At 41.4% G+C, this 23141-nt stretch overlaps 1 protein-coding gene and 1 long non-coding RNA gene across 2 annotated transcripts in view; one reads left to right on the top strand and one right to left on the bottom strand.

Moving 5' to 3' along the window:
* Nucleotides 1–14488, top strand: part of LOC142310268 (uncharacterized) — a 30606-nt gene extending 16118 nt beyond the window's left edge. Inside the window, exons 2-3 of the long non-coding RNA XR_012754115.1 lie at nt 13588–13662; nt 13749–14488. This is a non-coding gene — a long non-coding RNA (uncharacterized LOC142310268). The remainder of the gene's footprint in view (nt 1–13587; nt 13663–13748) is intronic.
* CDH4 (cadherin 4) overlaps nt 1–23141 on the bottom strand; it is a 1210640-nt gene that overhangs the window by 878284 nt on the left and 309215 nt on the right. The window lies entirely within an intron of this gene.

Here is a 23141-nt window from a genome sequence, read left to right as displayed (position 1 = left end):
TAACAAAGAATAGGTCCCATTCAGACGCCTGTTTTATGTTCTAACCATGTTTTTCATAGACAGAACATGTAGTCATTATAGTCTATGGGATGTTCATGTGTCTGTGTTTTTTTTTGGGAGGGTGGGAATTTTGGATGGGTATCTGCAAAAAATAAAAGTACTTTGTTTTTGAGTCATGGCTCAATCTCTGCAAAGGTGAAGGTATCCTCGCTCCGTCCATTTTTCATGTTTGCTAGTAGAAGCTTGAGACACTTCCATCAGTTTTTTGGCATATGAGAACTTCATTTGAAAGGCGTAATATGTCTTTTCTCCTGCAGGGGCGCTGTAGGGAAATTGAACACTGGTTGCTTGGAATGATCCTTTTATCAGTGAATCCCTCTAATACAATGGACTATACACTGTTCAGCACCAATGTTACCGATGTGAGTGCCGATTGAGATGGACGCAGCCGCTAATAATATTAGGATAATATCTTCGCCCCGTCACATTTAGAGGTGAGGGCGCAGGGCTTGCAGTGACACTTGTGTAATATTATCCTTGCGGACTGGACCTGGCTTCCTGTTCATTATTTAATGCCGACACATGATGTAGATGATGACATTTCAATAAAATAACCGGATGCAAAGTGTCTCTTTCTCCCCTCTTTATAAAATGAACGTGTGATATCAAGCAAGTGGTGAAAACAGTCCGAGAGTCTTTGAAAATGTCAAATTTAACAGCAGGAAAAAATGTCTTTTAACTGAAAAGATGAGAACTCGAGGGAGCTAAATTAACAGCGCAGCACAACATTTCACCAAGTAATAGAACCATATTTCCCCTTTTATAGAGCATAGCTCACGGCAATATTTAATCTCTCTGGTTTAATGAACTTTTAAAGGGAGTCAATAAATATTCAGGGCTGTGACAAGTCCAGAGCACACTTAACTATCTGATGGACTGTGGGCTTCTTCTCTTTTTCTGTTGGGGAAAAAAAAAAAGCAACATATGTCCATGTACAACGCACAAGGTGGATGGATGAAAACCGCTACAACGTGCGCCCTGGTCAGTTAGAGATCATGGGGATGGCCAAAGATGATTATGGTGACCACCAACCATCGACACAAAACATGTAGAGGTCCACTCCTTGCATCGTGATATCATCAGTAAGGTCCTATTGGTTATTGGTGATTATTTAAAGATTATCCCATAAGAAATAAAGCCAAATTATAGATGACCAACCTGTCTTCTGCTTGGAGCCAATTACTAGGTCAGATCCTGGAGCTAAAACCAGCGTGGACCCAACGGAGGAAACTTTGCTGAGCTTGTCTGATCCTGATTCTTAAAGGGGTTGTCCTGCACTTGTATATTGAATACCTATACTAAGGATAGGCCGTCCACATCAGATCGGAGAGGCTGTGACACTTGGCACCCCGCCAATCAGCTATTCCCAATGTCGGTGGGGGCCGGATGTGATCACTAGTAGAGCAGAACACCACAGCTCCGTCAGCTGCTTAGTAGATGCAGCGGGGTACTGCAGATCCACCATTACTCAATCGAATAGGATTGGATGTGCGGTATCTGACCACAACCACTATACAGCTGATAACGCTCCACTGTTCCACGCCGCAACTAATCACATCTAATAGTCAGTGGGAACAGCTGATTGTTCGGGGTGTCGGGTGTCATACCTCATCAATCTGATGACCTATCCGAAAAATAGGCCATCAATATCAAAATTCTCGACAACCCCTTTAATGTGCGTGAGTATGTTAATATGTGTTAGATATGAAAGGGATTTTGCGCCCCTATTTTCCAGATGGAGGATCCTCTACATATTACAGGACCAGTGTTATGAATAAGATCCGACAAGATCTGATCCACATGTCACAGCAGTAAATCCACAGTATAAATTAAAGGGAATCTATCTGCAGGTTCTTGCTACCTTATGTGAGAGCAGCAAGATATAGGCAAAGAGACCCTGAATGCAAAGATGTATCACTTAGTTAATGAGTGCAGGCTTTCTCACACAATTAAAAAATGTTTCGATTCAGCAATGCAGCAGAGCTGAGATAACCACACCCCATGAGGCTCTCTAATTACAAAGTCTATAGACAGTGAGTTTCTAATCACAGCAGGGGGTGTGTCGCTAACTGAACTCTTGCTGACCTAGTCTGGCAATGATAATCCTCTGAAGCTAAAACAAATATTGCAGGTAAACACCTGCACACATTGTGATAAGAGACATATTGCTGAAATCTGTGTTAACCCCTACAGCATGTTGTCTTCAGATTACATAACAAAAACCTGCTGACAGATTCTATTTAATAGGTACTGTGGTTTTGACATTCAGAGTCTGATAATTTATGCAATACAAAGTGTGAAAATTGCTGTAAATCTGTAGCAGTTGGTGCACATTTTGCTGCTGCAGAATATACATGTCCTACCAGACTCATGTGCACGTACCGTAACGGATTTTTATTTTAGAAAAACACTAGTTTTGTTTAGGGCCTGTGCTGCACAATTAAGCGTTTAAAGGGAACCTGTCATGTGAAAAAACGCCATTGACTTGCAGGATGTGGGGTTAATCTGCAGATTAGTAGAGTTCTGAAGACGCACTGAGAGCACCACTGCCGGGAGGAAATGAACTTTATTCCTCCCCACAGTCTTGGGCTTTCAGTCTAAGGAACTCTCAATTGACGTGAAGCAGAACATCCTGAGGCTGAAAAAAAAGAAAAAATCCCTCAGAGAGATAGCAGACATGCTTGGAGTAGCAAAATCAACAGTCGGGTACATTCTGAGAAAAAAGGAATTGACTGGTGAGCTTGGGAACTCAAAAAGGCCTGGGTGTCCACCGATGACAACAGTGGTGGATGATCGCTGCATACTTTCTTTGGTGAAGAAGAACCCGTTCACAACATCAACTGAAGTCCAGAACACTCTCAGTGAAGTAGGTGTATCTGTCTCTAAGTCAACAGTAAAGAGAAGACTCCATGAAAGTAAATACAAAGGGTTCACATCTAGATGCAAACCATTCATCAATTCCAAAAATAGACAGGCCAGAGTTAAATTTGCTGAAAAACACCTCATGAAGCCAGCTCAGTTATGGAAAAGTATTCTATGGACAGATGAGACAAAGATCAACCTGTACCAGAATGATGGGAAGAAAAAAGTTTGGAGAAGAAAGGGAACGGCACATGATCCAAGGCACACCACATCCTCTGTAAAACATGGTGGAGGCAACGTGATGGCATGGGCATGCATGGCTTTCAATGGCACTGGGTCACTTGTGTTTATTGATGACATAACAGCAGACAAGAGTAGCCGGATGAATTCTGAAGTGTACCGGGATATACTTTCAGCCCAGATTCAGCCAAATGCCGCAAAGTTGATCGGACGGTGCTTCATAGTACAGATGGACAATGACCCCAAGCATACAGCCAAAGCTACCCAGGAGTTCATGAGTGCAAAAAAGTGGAACATTCTGCAATGGCCAAGTCAATCACTAGATCTTAACCCAATTGAGCATGCATTTCACTTGCTCAAATCCAGACTTAAGACGGAAAGACCCACAAACAAGCAAGACCTGAAGGCTGCGGCTGTAAAGGCCTGGCAAAGCATTAAGAAGGAGGAAACCCAGCGTTTGGTGATGTCCATGGGTTCCAGACTTAAGGCAGTGATTGCCTCCAAAGGATTCGCAACAAAATATTGAAAATACAAATATTTTGTTTGGGTTTGGGTTTGGTTTATTTGTCCAATTACTTTTGACCTCCTAAAATGTGGAGTGTTTGTAAAGAAATGTGTACAATTCCTACAATTTCTATCAGATATTTTTGTTCAAACCTTCAAATTAAACGTTACAATCTGCACTTGAATTCTGTTGTAGAGGTTTCATTTCAAATCCAATGTGGTGGCATGCAGAGCCCAACTCGCGAAAATTGTGTCACTGTCCAAATATTTCTGGACCTAACTGTATATACTCGTATACAGGCTCGGCTGAATTGTGAGAGAAGACATTGGTTTCTGATGAATACTTGATCTTACCTCCTGCATACAGTACAGTATAATGAGCCGGCCTGAGGTACACGGCATTACAATTCCAAGTGTACTCTCTTGTCCCAAGAGTCAGTGTGTGAGGGGCAACTCCTCTCGCTGGAGGGAACTTGTGTAATTAATTTTAATTTCATGTTTAATTAAAACAATGATACTTCTGATAGAATTACTTATGCACGCACCTCCTTGCTGGTAACTGTATCATTAATATTGCCAGTGCCTTAAGAAGTATAGCTTTTATCTACGAAACTCATCATAATATAATGCAGGAATAGAACCCGAATAATGAAGGCAAGTCTCAGTCACAGTCAATGCCATTAACCAGATGACTGCTGGAAGGATTGTTGTGTAGATTTATCTACAGTGATACTGTACAAGTTATTGTAAAAAATGTATATAGCGATGTGATTTTCCTCGCTCGTTAGAGGAGATAGTGCACAGTGCTGAGAAGATTTTAGCACAGTGCCAAGTATATTTCATCTTCTCCATTGTTAAGAAAAAATGACCCGGTGCAGTCTGTCCTACATATACCATGTATGCTAAGCACTGGCGGATAGACCGGAAAGAGCCCCTGTGCAAAAACATTATAGGGGCCCTTTGTAGTCAAATAGCTCATGAAAATGAACAATTACACGTGCTTTGGAGACAGAAATGGGCCCCCTAAACCCTTGGGCGCCTATGCGACTACACAGGCTCCACCAATGATATGCCATGTCCGCCTCTGATGCTAAGTAGGTACATGTCCGCATGAAAGCTCATGAATATTGCAGTATATGGCTATATGCCACTATGTGTATGTATATTATACACACACACACATACACACACATATACACACACACACAGTATATGGTATGTATGTACAGTATGTATATATACACACACACAGATACAGTATATATACACACACATATACATACACACAGTATATGGAGAGATATACATAAACATACAGATATATGTTATATATACTGCTCAAAAAAAATAAAGGGAACACAAACAACAGAATGGTATTTTAGTGTTCCCTCTAGTTTTTTGAGATATATATATATATATATATATATATATATATATATATATATATACACACACACACACACCTGACCTATATATATGGCACTTAACCCCTTAACAGCCCATGATGTACTATGTCTGTAATGGGTCATCTCCCTGCCTTTGATGTGAGCTCACACTCTGAGCCCACATCTTTCCTTGCACATGTTAGCTGATCTGATCTGCCGACATGTGCTTCTAAAAGCCATAAGTAGATCAGAGATTCACCTGCGGCTGTTAACCAGTTAATTCCCACTATCATCTCTGATAGCAGGATTTAATGCGCACCGGCAATAAGCACTCCATTCTCCGCTCCCATCGGTGCTCCTGTGACGTGATCACGGGGTGCTGATGGGTTATCATGACAGCCAGGGGACAGCTGATGAACTTCCTGTGGACAATGGCTTACAATGTTTGTCAAACAAACCCAAAAATTCCATATTTTTTTAGACCAATAAATCCTCTCTATTGTAGGAGGCAATAAAAAATGTTGAGAGCCCAGACTTATATTCCAACAATGCAAGTGTGAACAGTGTCAAACGACTAGCATGCAAAAAAACATACCATTTATATTTGCAAATACAGACTCCGACCACTTTGGAGAAAGCTTCTCCTGTCTTCTCCTGTCTTACACTAAGGAAACATTTCTTATTGTGATACTGCAAAAAAAAAAAAAAAATAGCCAAAGGGAATCAAAGAGCAAAAATAAAGCCCTCATCCTGGTAGAGTCTCAGGTCAACATACCGTCTCTCCATCCAAGGGTCAAGATGCTCTTGCAATTATCTTATGGGTGGAAAAGACTAATTTGATTGCAGCTCCTGCAATTGAATTTTTAGAAGTGGTCTGACTAAGGAGCTGTGAGACCCTCAGACCCTGCCCTAATAAATGGTCAGTCTGCCGCTGCTCCTCATTATTTAGAAGAGAATTCATAGTTTTTAGGGGAGAACTAGAAATGAGCCTCTTACTGTCCAATTGCTCATCACAGAGCACCTCTCCCCCTTTTCTACAATCCACCAGTATCTGCAAGCTATCACATTCATATATACAGTTAGGTCCAAAATAGTTGGATAGTGACAAGTTTTGTCATTTTAGTTGTTTACAAAAACATATTCAAAATACAGTTATATACAATCAATATGGGTTTTAAGTGCAGTCTCTCAGCTTTAATTGTGGGTATTCGCATCCCAATTGGAGTAAGGGTTTAGGAATTACAGCTCCTTTATATGTAGCTGCCTCTTTTTCAAGCGACTAAAAGTAATTGGACTATTGTCTCAAAAGCTCTTTAATGGGCTGCATGGGCTATTCCCTTGTAAACCCATCATCATTTAGGCAGGTAAAAGGTCTGGAGCTGATTCCAGGTGTGGCATTTGCATTTGGAAGCAGTTTCTGTGAACCTCCAATATTCTGTGACAGAAGCGCTCAATGGAAGATAAACAGATCATCATTAGGCTAAAAAAAGAAGAAATCCTTCAGTGATTTAGCAGAGATGTTAGGAGTGGCCAAATCAACAGTTTGGTGCTCTCAACCTCATCAAGCATGCTTAAAGGTAATCTGTCAGCAGGTTTTTGCTACCTCATCTGAGAGTCGCATGATGTAGGCAAAGAGATCCTGAATCCCACTTAATTAAGCCTACAAGTCTATACTTCAATTGTATCTTAGTTGTTTTATATTAAATAAAAAATAGTGGCATGTAGAGCCGAAATCAAGAAGATTCAGTCACTGTCTAAATATTTCTGGACCTAACTGCATGTACCTGATAAATTAGACAGCAGGAAGCCACTTCTGAAGCTGGTGGTTGGCACACTTACAAGTGCTTTTCAAAAAATTAGAATCTCATCAAAAAGTTAATTTATTTCAGTAATTCAATACAAAAAGGGAAACACATATATTATATAGAGTCATTTTAGAGTGATCTCCTTCAAGTGTTTATTTCTGTTAATGTTGATGATTATGGCTTACAGCCAATGAAAACCCAAAAGTCATTATCTCAGAAAATTAGAATATTTACCACAAAACACCTGCAAAGGCTTCCTAAGCGTTTAAAAGGGTCCCTTAGTCTGGTTCAGTAGGCTACACAATCATGGGGAAGACTGCTGACTTGACAGATGTCCAAAAGGCAATCATTGACAATTAATGGAAAGTTGAGCTGAAGGAAAAAGTGTGGTAGAAATAGGTGCACAAGCAACCAGGATAACCGCAGCCTTGAAAGGATTGTTAAGAAAAGGCCATTTGGGGGATATTCACAAGGAGTGGACTGCTGCTGGAGTCAGTGCATCAAGAGCCACCACACACGGATGTATCCAGGACATGGGCTACAACTGTCCCATTCCTTGTGTCAAGCCACTCATGACCAATAGACAACGCCAGAAGCGTCTTACCTGGGCCAAGGAGAAAAAGAATTGGACTGTTCCTCAGTGGTCCAAGGTGTTGTTTTCAGATGAAAGCAAATATTTAATTTCATTTGGAAATCAAGGTCCCAGAATCTGGAGAAAGAGTGGAGAGGCCACAATCCAAGCTGCTGAGGTCTGGTGTGAAGTTTTCACAATCAGTGATGGTTTGGGGAGCCATGTTATCTGCTGGTGTAGGTGCACTGTGTTTTATCAAGACCAAAGTCAGCGCAGCCGTCTACCAGGACATTTTAGAGAACTTCATGCTTCTCTCTGCCGACAAGCTTTTTAGAGATGGAAATTTCACTTTCCAGCAGGACTTGGCACCTGTCCACACTGTCAAAAGTACCAATACCTGGTTTAATAACCACAGTATCACTGTGCTTGATTGGCCAAAAAACTCACCTGACCTAAACCCCATAGAGAATCTATGTGGTATTGTCAAGAGGAAGATGAGAGACACCAGACCCAACAATACAGATGAGCTGTAGGCTGCTATCAAAGCACCCTGGGCTTCCATATCCCCTCAGCAGTGCCACAGGCAGATTGCCTCCATGTCACTCCACATTGATGCAGTAATTCATGCAAAAGGAGCCCCGACCAAGTATCGAGTGCATTTACTGTACAGACTTATCAGTAGACCAACATTTCTGAGTTTAAAATAATTTTTTCAGTTGGTCTTATCTAATATTCTAATTTTCTGAGATAATGACTTTTGGGTTTTCAGTGGCTGTAAGCCATAGTCCTCAATAGTAATAGAAATAAACAATTGAAATAGATCACTCTGTGTATAATGACTCTATATAATACATTTGTTTCCCTTTTTGTATTACATAGTTACATAGGTTGAAAAAAAGACCTAGGTCCATCTAGTTCAACCTTCCTCCACCAATTATACATTTTGTCACTAAATCATTTATAATCCATAATGTTTTGTGTACTGAGGAAATAATCCAGCCCTATTTTAAATGTTGATATAGTATCTGCCATTACTACCTCTTGTGGTAGTGTATTCCACAGTCTGACTGCTCTAACTGTAAAGAACCCTTTCCTATTTAGCTGCCGGAATTGCCTTTTCTACCACTCGCAGCGAGTGCCCCCTGGTCCTTAGTACTATATATATGTATTTGGAAGGAATAAGTCATGGGCCCGTCCTTTATATTGACCACACATGTATTTATACATAGAAATCAGTATTGAATAACTAAAATAAATTCACTTTTTGATGGTATTCTAATTTATTGAGAACTACTTGTATATACTAGGCCCCTTGTAGCTGTACAGGTTACATATATGGTATAGTTAGTTACCTCTGGTCATGGGGTCTGGTCTAATTGTATACTGCCATAACTTCAAGGTAGATTTTACCTAAAACTGGTGCAAACACTTTACCAAATGGCCACATAATTTGGCCTTGTTTTGTCTTTTAGAATTTAGCATTGTTTTGTGTTTTGGTATGCAAAAGGTGCATTTCTAATGCTAAAATCTGTGTGATAAAATTACATCTCTGTGTAGCATTGGTTGCCAGTGTGTTTGTGAGGGTACGGTCCACTTCCACATAACGTCCGATGCGACAGCATCGAAAGAGATATGGTAATGACCCTCTGTTGCGAGTGTGAGCCGAGGGTTACGCAACTGTGATGCGATCTTGCAATCGGGTCACAGCTGAGGAGAAGAGGAGGGAATACTTTCTCCCCATCTCATCCGCTGTCTGTCTCTGCGTACATTGCACTGCAGTCGGATGACATGTGAGTTCAGTGGGATGTTTCACACGCTCCCTTAGACTTGTATGGGGGTGTGTGAGCCGTGACTTGCTGCCAAACACAACATGCTGGGATTCATTCTGCATTCCGCTATGACATGAGAAATCAATCACAGATGGACACTGCCCCATAGTTTTGCACTAGAGTGAGAGCAATCAAATGTTTTATCAAATTGCACTCGTCCGTGCAAAACAGAAGTGGAACCGTACCCTAATGGAAAGTATGGCGCCCCCATAATCAATAATATTCCCTGCCTGAATGTATCCTTAAAAACAGATAATTCTCCCTGCGTACTCCCTATTTAAAATATCTTTGCCCCTTTAGTGCTCATTCTAAGTACTGTGTTTGCCCGACAATAAGACAATGTCTTATATTATTTTTTGCAATGAAAAATGTCCTAGGGCTTATTTTCAGGGTAGGGCTTATTTTCAAGATAAAGCTCATTTTCAGGGTAGGGCTTAATTTCAGGGTCGTGCATATTTTTAAGGTAGGGCTTATTTTCAGGGTACGGCTTAATTTCAGGGTAGTGCATATTTTCAATGTAGGGCTTAATTTCAGGGTAGCGCATAATTTCAAGGTACGGCTTATTTTCAGGGTAGGGCTTATTTTCAGGGTAATGCATATTTTCAATATTGGGCTTATTTTCAGGGTAGCTCATATTTTTAAGGTAGGGTTTATTTTCAGGGTAGTGCATATTTTTAAGGTAGGGCTTATTTTCAGGGTAGTGCATAATTTCAAAGTAGGGTTTATTTTCAGGGTAGCGCATAATTTCAAGGTACAGCTTATTTTCAGGGTAGGGCTTATTTTCAGGGTAGCGCATATTTTCAGGGTAGGGCTTATTTTCAGGGTAGTGCATATGTTCAAGGTAGGGTTTATTTTCAGGGTACTGCATAATTTCAAGATACGGCTTATTTTCAGAGTAGGGCTTATTTTCAGGGTAGAGCTTATTTTCAGAGTAGTGCATATTTTTAAGGTAGGGTTTACTTTTAGAATAGGGCTTATTTTTAGGGTAGGGCTTATTTTCAGGGAAACACTTTAATGATACCCAGAATACTCCTGCAAACAGTATTCGTGCCACCTTTGTACCATCTCATACATAAAAATAAAGTTTATTCTCGCCTAATCCCAGCGACCGAAAGCGGACTAGCATAGGTGGTGCAATGCAGACTCAGAATAGCACTTGCCTACGCCAGGACACTAATATCTAGTAGGTGGTAGGCAGTTGGTGGTCTACGGCTCCCTACTCAGCCACAGGAATGAACTGTATCGATGTCAGGTTGACATACAGTTCAAAATGGTGCTTGATCGCAGTCCCAGGGTAACCAGTGGAGTGGATCATTGGCACTGCTTTTTTTTATTACCCCTAAGAATTCTACACCCTCCGTACGCGACTGATAAAGGGCTGGAGGGAACAGAAGTCCTCTTCCGCCGAGCTTTAAACGCAGCTCCATGTTAATTGCCAATGCATCACCAAAGAACAAGCAAGATGGACGCGTGAGAAATTCTCTGCTGTCATATTCTCTTATTCTCCTGTTTCTACCCATCAAAAACAGAACATGATGAATGCATTTGTATATGCGCTTCACTTAATAACCCTGAGAACGAGCTTTGTGAGTTATTGTGGTATTGTAACGGCTCTATTCTCTCCATCCACTGCAATTTACAATCTTATATTTCCATCCCAACTGTGCGTTTTAATGCATTTTGCCAGCGCTCTGCAACACGGGATTTTACTAAATAACGTGATTAGAAAGCGAAGCAGGGGAGAGACTTGCAATCAAAATGCTATTTTGGTTATTCTCCCTACCTAATTGGCTTCCCTGTTTTTGTTTTAGCAAGCAAATGTTTGAGTTTTGGGCAAAAAAAAAAAAAAGCTGAATTGTTCTAAGCGAGACGCCTTGTTAAGAGGACTGGCGGAGGAGGAACAGCGGCAGCCGCTCGGTCTGACATGATAGCGCCGCAGCCTCAATCCTCATTGTGTATTAAAGGCAATTTTTACAAGGGAGATATGAAATCTACCGCTAAAACCTGTTGGTTAATCAGCCGCTGTTATACGGTTGTACACCGCCGTCGCAGCCGCCTCTGGCATCGCATTAAAAAACACAGAATGAAGCTGATTAAAGGTGAATCTTTCAATACCTATTCTGCAGAATGGTAAAGATTCTATTACTCTTTTTAAATAGGATTTAATCACGTATTTAAAATAGTGAAAAAAAAAAATTACATATGCAGCCCTAAGGGATGAGATTATCTCTCCTGCGGAAGAAGACGGAGAGAAAAAAAAAAAAAGTAAGCACGCGGAAGGCAATCAGGGGGCTTTATGAACCACAGAAAACGTTTACCTAAACAAATAGATCCATTCATTCAGGCAGACTGGGATTATTGCAAGATATGGCGGCTATGTGTACCGGCCAGACCGTACGTCGGCTCAGAGCAGGGCAACAACGCCCTCCTGCACCAACGGGAGATGATAAAATAGGGGTTTTTTTCCAATTATTGAAAAGATGTCGCCTGTAGTAGGCCAATTATTTCTGCACTAGCCGTCAGAGTCAACAGCAATCCACAAACGCCGGCCATCCTCCCTCCTACGTGTGCTTCCTGCGATAGCTTTCTCTAGGTTAATTACCACAGAGCTGTATCTGGGTTTTTTTTATCTGGGGATGCAGCCAAGTTTAAGGGTTTAAAGCCCAAATGTGTGTCCAGGCAATTTCTGCGCGGTTCACAGAGCCACAGACAATTACAGGGCCATGTCTACTAAGTAATGCAGTAAACGGTCAGCAGTATGACGATCGGCTCATAGCAGGGAATTTACAGACGCTTCTTGAAAGTTATAGACAGAATCCCCATCTTTAATATTTAGTTGTTCTCTATTGATCTTATATCAGATTTCTATATGAGGCTCAGAAAGTTGTGGCAAAAAACATGTTTGACTGTGATCTACCACTCATATAGTCAGCCAAGCTGCATCTGCACAATGGCCCAGTCACTTAACACTAGAAGTCCCAGGAATTTCGAGCTCCATAGGATTTCAATGGTAGAAATGTCAAATGACCCCTCTCTGGGACTTCTAGTCTTAAAGGGAACTGGTCATGTAAAAAAATGCTACTACCCTGCAGATATGGGGTTCATCTGCATGTTAATACCACTCTGACACAGTGTGGTCGCCGCACTGTGAGCCGTATGACCTGCATTCCTGCCGGCAACTTCTGGCTTTCAGTCATAGGGGTGCAGCTGGTAAGGTTTCAGTCACCAAACCGTTTATAGTGTGCTGCGGCTGTAACCGCCCCCTGGCACTGACTGACAGCTGATTCTGTACAGATGCAATGTTGAGCCAGCTGCCAGTCAGTGACGGGGGCAGTTACCCTTGTCCCTCACTTTGCATCACCCCTATATGACTGAAAGCCGGAGGCTGCCGAGAGGAATAAGATTAATTTCCTCAGGGTCATCATGCAATGGCTGAGCAATGTCAGAACACTATTAACCTGCATATTAACCCCATATCTGCAGGGTATTAGTGTTTTGTTTTTGCTTGACAGGTTCCCTTTAAAAGAGAATCTGTCACAAGGTTTTTAATTCATAATCTGAGAGCAGCATAACATAGGGTGAGAGACCCTGATTCCAGCGATCTGTCACTTACTGGGCTGCTTAGTGTAATTTTGATAAAATCATTGTTCAATCAGCAGGAGATTGTCATTAGAGGACTACTTGGCGTGCTGCCAGGTAGTCCAGCATATTCATGAGCTCTGTATAACAGCTAGATCTGGCACAGAGAAAACAGTGATTTTATCAAAATGACAGCAAGCAGCTCAGTAAGTGACACATCGCTGGAATCAGGATCTCTGCCTATACATTATGCTGCTCTCAGATTGGGAGCAAAAACCTTGTGACAGATTCCCTTTAACACCATAGGGATCACTGTACACATGTGCTGTGTAGTTTCTAACACAAGACACTGCTCTCTCATCTGCCCTACATCCCTGCCACTATAAGGGCTTGTTCACACCTGTTTTTGCTGCATTTTTCATGCGTTTATCTTCTTTTCTGAAGAGGCAATTTGCATTTTTAATTTCCTAGAAGAGCATTGCATGGCTCATAAGCTAAATGTCATTCTCCACATAGAGAAACGATACCCCTTAGATTTCATTAGTATTTTCCGCAAAAAAATAAAGTGAATGAGATTTCTGAAATCTCATGCCAATGCTGCTTTATTTTCTCCTTGGTGTATGTTCACATGTCGCATATTTGCTACATTTTTTTTCCTACAAAAAAAAAAAAATAAATATAGCATTTTACTGTAACAGCAAAATGAATCAGATGTCTGAAACCTCATGCACATTTTCCTAAATTATTTACAGCATTTCTCCTGCCTAGAAGACACTTGATGCAGAAATGTCGGCTGCAAATACTTATCATGTGCACATACCCTAAAGGTACTGAGATTATACTTTTATAAATGTAATTAATTATTTGCATTAACTTATTTATCTTCTTTATTCTTTATTTATCTTTCCTGTAGCGGATCTTCGATAGGACTCGATATCACGACCTGTAGTACGGAGAGCAGAAACCCTAACAGTGAGCCACAGGCAGAACTGTTGTACTGTATATGACTGTTTTTTTTCTGCCTAAAGTGTTTATCTTATTCTTTAAGAATCATGTCATTCATCATCACCGAGATGTCACCTATGACTCTTTTCACTGTTGAGAAACATCGAGGTTGCACATCGGTAGCGGTACCACGAAGATAAGTTACTGCGGATCGAAAGGTTTGCAGCGTGTACAACGCCTCTTCAACATTACAACAAAAAAATAGGCTTTATATTTGGCTCATCGTGAAAAGAATTTTGGAGTGAAAAATAATAGATAGAGAATTCTCACTTCACATCATTATCTTTTTAACACTATTGACAGATGAGAAATTACTTGTGCAGGCAATTAGGAAGACAGAAACACTTTCTTGACACTGGCGATATTTACGAGTTCATTCTCAGCACATTATTTTCTATGCAAGGAAATTAATTCTCATTTTGGGATAAATTGTTGCTTTATGCCTTGCTGGCCAATTATGCATCTGGTGTATATCACTGCCACTACCGAAAATGTAGCAAACCGGAAAACGGACATGTCGCGTAACAGCAGCTCTCAGACAAGTCGAACAACTGAAAACATGTGTGCGACTTGACTTTCTGCTTCGTGACTATTTTAGAGTCGAAGATGTGGAAACTTGGCACTCAAGATCAATGTCAATAGTGGTTTTTATAGTGAAGAACCTGTAGGACCAGCACAAGCACAGATGTTTCGGTCAAAAGACCTTCATCAGTGTGCGTGCAGAGGGTCCTCAGAAAGTAGAGTAGCATGGCGAGCGGCACAGCTGGGTATGACATGGTGTCCATTGCTGTCTATATGGCACTGCATAGGTGGACACCGCGTCATACCCAGCTACGCCGCTCACCACACTACTATACTTTCTGAGGACCCTCTGCATCACACTTATGAAGATTTTTTGACCGAAACATCTGTGCTTGTGCTGGTCCTACTAGTTTTTCACAATAAAAAACAATATTCACATAGATTTTGAGTGCCAAGTTTCTACATCTGCTTGAGATGGTTGTGGACCCTACATGTGCACCACCCCAGAAGTGCCGTATGTATCACCTCACTATTTTAGAGTCGCAGACCTGTAACATGCATGAGGTCTGTATCTTTGTGGTGGCTGCTTTGGGTTGGCATGTGACGCTATCAACAATTATGTCCCAGTCCAAAAGTGTGACGTGTCACCATGTAGCTTGGTTTTATTTTAATTCTTATACATTATTTTAATTCTCTAATACCTTTTTTCAGGTTTAGTCAGTTCACCAAGGTTTTAATCGAGACAGATCTTACGAGGTAGAACAAAAAGTGGCTCAGAAATGCCATGTATTTCTAGTGACTCTTTGTGTGTGTACATACTAAATAACTCTACTATATTTCTTGCCGTTACATGACTTGTATCCTGAATTTTTTAGCAGTTTTTCCCTCTGCACTAAAAGCCTCAGCAGTTTCTCTCCCTACATTTTCTTGTTATAGGTAGCAGGCGTAATCTAAACTTTCAGAGAATCAAAACTATAAAAGCTGGAAAAACAGAAGCGCAATAGGGTCTTAAGGCCCCGTCACACTAAGCAACATCGCTAGCAACATCGCTGCTAACGAACAACTTCTGTGACGTTGCTAGCGATGTTGCTGTGTGTGACATCCAGCAACAACCTGCCCCCTGCTGTGAGGTCGTTGGTTGTTGCTGAATGTCCTGGTCCATTTTTTAGTTGTTGCTGTCCCGCTGTGAAGCACAGATCGCTGTGTGTGACAGCGAGACAGCAACAACTAAATGTGCAGGCAGCAGGAGCCGGCTACTGCGGAGGCTGGTAACCACAGTAAACATCGGGTTACCAAGAAGCCCTGTCCTTGGTTACCCGATATTTACCTTTGTTACCAGCCTCCGCCGCTCTCACTGTCAGTGCTGGCTCCTGCTCTGTGCACATGTAGCTGCAGGACACATCGGGTTAATTAACCCGATGTGTGCTGTAGCTAGGAGAGCAAGGAGCCAGCGCTAAGCATTGTGCGCTGCTCCCTGCTCTGTGCACATGTAGCTGCAGGACACATCGGGTTAATTAACCCGATGTGTGCTGTAGCTAGGAGAGCAAGGAGCCAGCGCTAAGCATTGTGCGCTGCTCCCTGCTCTGTGCACATGTAGCTGCAGTACACATCGGGTAATTAACCCGATGTGTGCTGTAACTAGGAGAGCAGGGAGCCAGCGCTCAGTGTGCGCTGCTCCCTGCTCTCTGCACGTGTAGCTCCGTGCGCTGGTAACCAATGTAAATATCGGGTTGGTTACCCGATATTTACCTTAGTTACCAAGCGCAGCATCTTCCACGCGGCGCTGGTCACTGGTTGCTGGTGAGCTCACCAGCAACTCGTGTAGCGACGCTCCAGCGATCCCTGCCAGGTCAGGTCGCTGGAGCGTCGCAGTGTGACATCTCACCGGCAACCTCCTAGCAACTTACCAGCGATCCCTATCGTTGTTGGGATCGCTGGTAAGTTGCTTAGTGTGACTGGAGCCACGAAGGATAAGTGGATGTAGGTACCATAATCTAGGTGCTCACCTTGTGTGGTTGTGAGAGTCACAACCACTGTAGTAAGAAGCAATGGCTGCAGCAGCCCCACAAGCATGGAAGAAACAAGGAAAAGGGGTTAATCTGTGCTGCCATGGAAGAAATGACAAAATTGTAGAAGTCCTAGACTGTGATTTATTTAGTCAACGCATTTCAGAGAATTGAGATCTCCATCAGGACAAAATCCTGATGAAGGAGATATCCATTGTCTGAAATGCGTTGACTAAATATATCGCGGGCCAGGACTTCTGCAATTTTGTCAATCCTTTAGGGAAGACAGATCTGCAATGTTAAGTAATGTGACCAGGCAGCACTGTAACACTGTTTATCTGCAGATTAACCCGCTATTTGCATTTTCTGAGTTGACGTTCCCTTTAAGTCCTTTTGAACATACAAAGGCTTTTATTATTCGGAAGGTATTTAGATGCCGCAAAGCAGAAGAAATGTCCCTTACCATACTTTGCTAATAACCTTTTTATTAAATGATGTGATAAATATAAAATATGTATATTGTACATTTCTATAAAACTTACAGCCTTTCACCCTTTATTAAAAGATCACAGCACAGCCTTCACGCTGCGGCTTCGTTCGATTCTCGTCTGAATACATTTGTTTTACAAGTGACTTATGTCGCTAAGGACATAAAGTTGAAATGAGATACAACAAGAGTTATATTGATGCTGATGTTTCATCTATCAGCTTCCTGAATTATTTACAGATAAATCCTTAGTGTTTGCAGCTTTAAGAGAGGTGGGAGAGACGGCACTGGATGAAATTATGGATGGCGGCTTTTAATAACTGCGCTATTACAGCCATCAGGAAGATCTTGTCAGCAGTCAGCATTACGAGGACATTTTGGACTGCTGAGGCCACAGAACTGGGGTAATATAAATCGCTGTTTGGTGTACGGAGATGAACATCAAGCAGGGTCTGAAGTTTTACAAGCAGAATGGGAGATGAGCGGTAATATAATCCCGCTTGTCTATGTATATAAACACTGTAAAATCAATCAGGCATCATTATATTCCATTTACAGTGTGTGCTGCAATAGATTTACACTTACCAATTCACCAGGAGGAATCTTCTGACTTGGCGTTCTCTACATCTCCAATGAGAGGCGCTATTTTATGATTGGTATTTTTAGGTTTGTTATTATGCTCTAAGTGTGATCATATTCATTTCTATTGAAAACCAAGAAGTAGAAGCTAAATAATTCCTCTGTACCAAGGACATCTGCCAGTTTGGCATGGGGGCACGTAAAGCAATGTCTTAACGCTGGGTTTTCTTGTAGAACTAGTTGGATACACGAGTTGTATATGTAATATTCTAACCTGCAGAAAAAGGGATCGGAGAGGAAGGACTGTAAATGACAAAAATAAGCTCTAAGATAGTGAAGGGGTTGTGCTAGATAAGAAGAACCTGTCTGATGTCTTCCAGAAACTGTGGAACCTCTGACCATGGATTATGTCTCGTATTGGAACTCAGCCCAATTGAATTTTATAGAGCTATGCTGCAATGCCATGCACAACCCATAATAAGGGGTGATGCTGTTTTATGAAAAGCAGCCATGGTTTTCCTAATACTTGACAGACCCCTTTAAATCGATGATAATGGCAATTGTCACCTACTCCCTATCTCACAAACTAAAAGTAGATGTCTGGAGAAAAATAGGAAACTGCGCACAGGGATGGGATATGGCCAATTGTCAAAACTAGTTGTTAAATTAATAACAATTATGGGGAACCGGTAAGATGAATCCTCTGAGTTTAGTTGTATCCGCAACTTTAAGACATAGACACAATGGGATAATGAAGCATGTGTGAGGGTGTCTCGGCCCATTATTCAGCACACCCTCTGAGACGTTCTACATGAGCCAGGTATAGAGGTCAGATCAGCGGAACATCTAGGGAACTAGGACAGTAAGTATCCTCAGCCGGCACACTTATTACATTATTTAAAGCACAGGCTTGGTTTTAATTGGCTGCAAGTACACATAATGCTACATGGTGGCGTTGTATCGTGTGACACTGAAATCACATTGCAACGTTGGATGGATGATACTCTATGGCGTTGCGACCTGTGACATAACCGTGACGCAATGTCACAAATGTTTCCAGATGTATTATTATCTATCACTGGTAGCAAGTCGTAACCAACACTTGCCATAGACCATCATGAATCCTGGTTAAGTAGCCAATGCCTTTGGCAGTGAAACAACCCCATATAATTGTTCAATTTTTTTTTAACTGTTAACCCTTTTTTCCCTTGTTTCTTCCAGACCCATTTGCACCCATCAGAGCCTAGTTTATTGACTTTCATCTTATCGCTTTAAATCACCCATTTCCAATCTTCTACTGTCCCCTTTTCATACTTTTTTGCAAGGTCAAGTCGATGCTTCTTATGATGATGTTGAAGTTGAGACTTCGACACCTTTTTACGGACCATCACTCTAGACTTGTGTAATATGCATAGCATAATGCTTGCATAAACGTCTGTGATCGCACTGGTACGACGCATACGAGTCACCTCCACTGGCTTGTTTGTCATACCAGAGCTGATAGATCTTGTGATGTTAACCAACTTGTTGACTCCAATATTTTGCCTGGATGTCCAATTCTTGGCTTTTGAATGTATAGACGGCCTTTATTATGTATTATTCCAACTGTCATCGCACTCACATGATGCAATTTTAAGGGCCTACACATGGTGGCCGTACATTTATATGGGGAAAACCTAGTGACAGGTTCCCTTTAACCTCAAACATTGTTCTAAACAATAAATTATTTTCGGATTACAACTTCGCTTCAGAGCTGTTTACAAGGATTCTAAAAATGTCTGACTTTTTCAAGAAAAAGTAGCACTGTTGCCTATGTGCTTCATGTATGGCAAATCTGTATTGTTTAAGTGTGCAAGTACCAGCCAAACAAAACAACATCTGTAAAAAGACTGTTTCAGGGTTCTTGCCCCTCAGCAGTACAATGGAGAGTATGGATTGGCATAATAAGATGCCTTAGATACAGTTCAGGGAGGAGGTGGGTTGGAAGTACTGACTTTCATTAAAGATGTCAAACTTGGAATGGAGATATATTTATAAAGCAATTCTCCATGGGAAGAAAATCCAAAGCCAAAGTCCAAAGACGTGAGAGCCATCTGTATACACCACTGTTTCTACTCTACCTATGGGCCTCTGGTTTGGCTGGTAAGAGCTATTTTGCATATTTTTCCCATGGAGCAATGCCTTGAAAATAGGTTTCCATACTGAGCTGGATTGCTTCAATTAGAGCCAGTGTTCCCCTTGAGCCTTATTTAAGTGAATGCTATAGCAAATACAGCTCTTACACATGGGTGCTGCGGTTTCTGCAGGCTTTCTCTCTTTTTTATAATCCCAATACCTAATGCTTAATAGGGAATTGCATAATTTTATAATAATCCTCTCTTATCAGAATTGCTTCTCTTACCAGAGGGAGTGATTGACAAATACAACAGGAATACCATTGGCCATTCAATTTACTACTTGCAAAAAAAAATTGGAAACCCCAGTATTAAAATATAACAAAAAAATGAGCTACGCATATTGTCCGCTATGAAGAATGAGCGCTTTTATTTCTAGTTGTCAGCCTTTTCAATGGAAGCTGGTCTCTCATTCTCCATTCAATGCACATCATGGTAGATGACAGAAAGAAGCAGAATCCCCACCCAGCTGTTTTCCTGTAAACACTTAGATCCTCAATCTTCCAATCTATTAAGGATTCTGAATTCTTTACGGTAATTAGTCTATTTCTAGGCGGGCTGGGATATTCTTACATGGGTTAACCCACAACATGCTAGTGTATTCACCGCAAGAAACATGCTAAGGTTTCCTCTGTAACATTGTTTCAGACTGTGAATACAAGACGTGGGGTGCAGGCATCGAGCTAGACTCAGATATCTCTATCAACGCACGAGTCACTGTGCCGGGCATGGCAAGTTGGGTGGGATGAACCACGGGCAAGTATGATTAATGTTCAAGCGGTGTCCACTCAGGCGTTGATGCAGTAATAAAAGGTATTAATTTAGCAGCAAACATTAAAATATGTACAGTAAGATGGATCTGAGAACAGTGCAGTGTAGAATAACCCTAACGCGGGGCATTAAACTCATTTATTACAATGAATAAATAGCGTAATGAGATTGGATACATCTAGAAGGCGCCCAGTAAGCTGCTGATGAATTGACCTGTGTGTGATCACCGTCAATGAATATAAATTAAGAGCCAGTCAGACTTTTATAATATTCCGCTCTCATATACTGACTTTCTAGGCTAATCCTTAAACAAATATTTACAGGGAAAGCGGGAAAACACAGGGTATGATTTGTGGTTTCCATTCCAAATGATTAGTCAAAGGAATACCTAATAGAAAACTATAAGACCGTGCCCACCCTGGTGGAAGAAAGCCCCATAATTTATCCATCTTATGCTCTAGTTATGCACTCTGCCTCCAATATGGAAAGTGTGTTGAATATTTCCACAGTAGCCAGTATTAATGTACATGGGCCCAGATTCATTAAGCAACTTTCTCCAGAGTTCTGGTTAAAACATCTTGAAATGTCGCATATTTTTGAGCAACCTAAAGTTGTGAAAAAATGTTGTGTCTTGCAGTTTTGGCAACTTCTATACAATGGACAAGCACGCCTGATGAATTAATCAGGCATGGGCACAAGATAGATGAAAGATGCTTCAAACGGATTAAGAAGCACACATGTATCTTTGCCGCATATTACTCCAGTGTACTGTTCATTAAGAATGGCATGCATGACGCTAGTCTTAATGGATCACAGCCATGGTGCATAGTAAAACGAAATAGAAGCAAGATGATACTGACACTATTTATGGCATAGAAACAGGTCATGAGTTTGCACTGGTCCATGAGCTCAAAGCAATAACTTTAAAAGAGTTGTCCACTAATAGGACAACCTCTTCTAATTCCACATGTTTCCCCCAGGTAAAATAATAAAGCCTATACTCGCTTCACATGGCGGTGCGGTTCCAGTGGTGCCGCGGCTCATCTAGGCTTGTGACATCACACAAACCCTGCATCTAATTAGTGCCGACATCGGTCTCCCCGCCTTTGGATCAAACAAACAATCAACAGGAAGTGAGGGCAGCCGCAGCACTCACTTCCTGTTGATTAACTCATTTGGTCCAAAGGCGGGGAGAAGGAAGCAGGTGCTGATTCAATGTGGGACTTGTGTGACGTCAGAACCCCACGTGAGCCCCGCCACAGAGAGCTACCTCACTGCTGACACTTCATTGGCACGGTAGGGGAGTATAGGCTTTATTATTTTACCTGGGGGAAAAATGTGGCATTAGAATGGGTTGTCATAATAGTGGACAATCCCTTGAAGCTTCTGGGCCCTGCACAAAATCTGTAATGTCCCCGACCTACCATGGGCCCTTTATCATACTGGTCTCATTTGGCAAATCGGCCTATGATTTCCCTCTGGGCATTGGATGTGACTGCTACCTTTGCACCCCACATAGCTATGTCCCTGCATAAGCTACAGTATTATCAGGTATAAGTGACCCATCTACAACAGGTACAACTCCAAATGCTTTCTCCACACACAGATTGTTTTGAGAAAAAAAATTGCCATGCTTTTTAGGTCTTATTTTCCAAGTGATTTTTTTTTCTTAATATTTTTTTCATGCTTTTATTTTCTCCAGAGAATCTTATGGAAAATTGCACAATGAACGTCGCACCTAAAATGCACAATGAATGTCACATCTAGAACATGCTACAAAAACATGTCAGATATAAAAAATAAACCAACAAAACTGTGAAAAAAACAGCACAAATAAAAGCACACTTTGTAATGTGTTTTATATTTTTCTACTGCCTTAGAGCCAAATCCAGCTACTTATTATTAAAAAAGCACTGCCAAAATGGAAGAAACCTTTCCAAAACTCGAAGTGTGAACAATCTTAAAGCAACACTCCAACATTTGTTTGCTTTTTTACTACACTGCTGGAGTGGGGCTTTAAATCTAAATCCCTGCCCCTGGTCTTCTACTCTCCTGTCGCAGTCTTCATCTTCTATCACCGCTGCTCCGGTCAGTCTCCCATGATTTGTGACTTGCCGGCAGCTCCAATGTTTCATGGAGGCGGAGGCTACTCAATACATGTCTATGAGGGCCTTGTTCTGCCTCTCATAGACTTGTATTGAGAACTTGTTACATAACTTCTGACTTCCAGCAGTCAGAAGTTAGTCACAAGATGGCGCTGTGGGACCTGAGCGGCACTGGAAAAGGATGAAGCAGCTGGCAGCTTAGTATAAGGCGGCAGGGGACTTAGATTTAAAGTCCTACTACAACTATTTTGTCCGGATTTTCCAGGTGGAAAGTCAACTTGTGTATTACAATACTAGCACTATGTACAAGTTTTCATAAAATATTCTTCACATTATGGAGACAATCTGCATCGTACATTGACCAGCGCTATTGATTTTAAACCCGTTAAATGTCAATTTATGCCTCACATGGCACAGATGACGTCATCATTTGCAATTTAATCTGTTGCAAATATTCAGCATCCTACAACAAGAATCCAAGTTAGTGGAGATTTTCTGTAGATTATAGCAATAAACTAATGCAGTTATGCATTTCTTTGTCCAAACTTGCCTGTTCTTGGAGTGTATAGGCACTAAAATTAGAAGACCCAAGGGCTAAATTACATAACCATGTAGTGGCCGTATTTTCTTATCTATCATATGGACACAAGTCCCATC

Source organism: Anomaloglossus baeobatrachus, chromosome 5, assembly GCF_048569485.1.
Source record: "Anomaloglossus baeobatrachus isolate aAnoBae1 chromosome 5, aAnoBae1.hap1, whole genome shotgun sequence".
Taxonomy (NCBI): Eukaryota; Metazoa; Chordata; class Amphibia; order Anura; family Aromobatidae; genus Anomaloglossus; species Anomaloglossus baeobatrachus.
The sequence above is the reverse complement of the archived record's forward strand: the minus strand, read 5'-3'. Positions and strand labels throughout refer to the sequence as shown.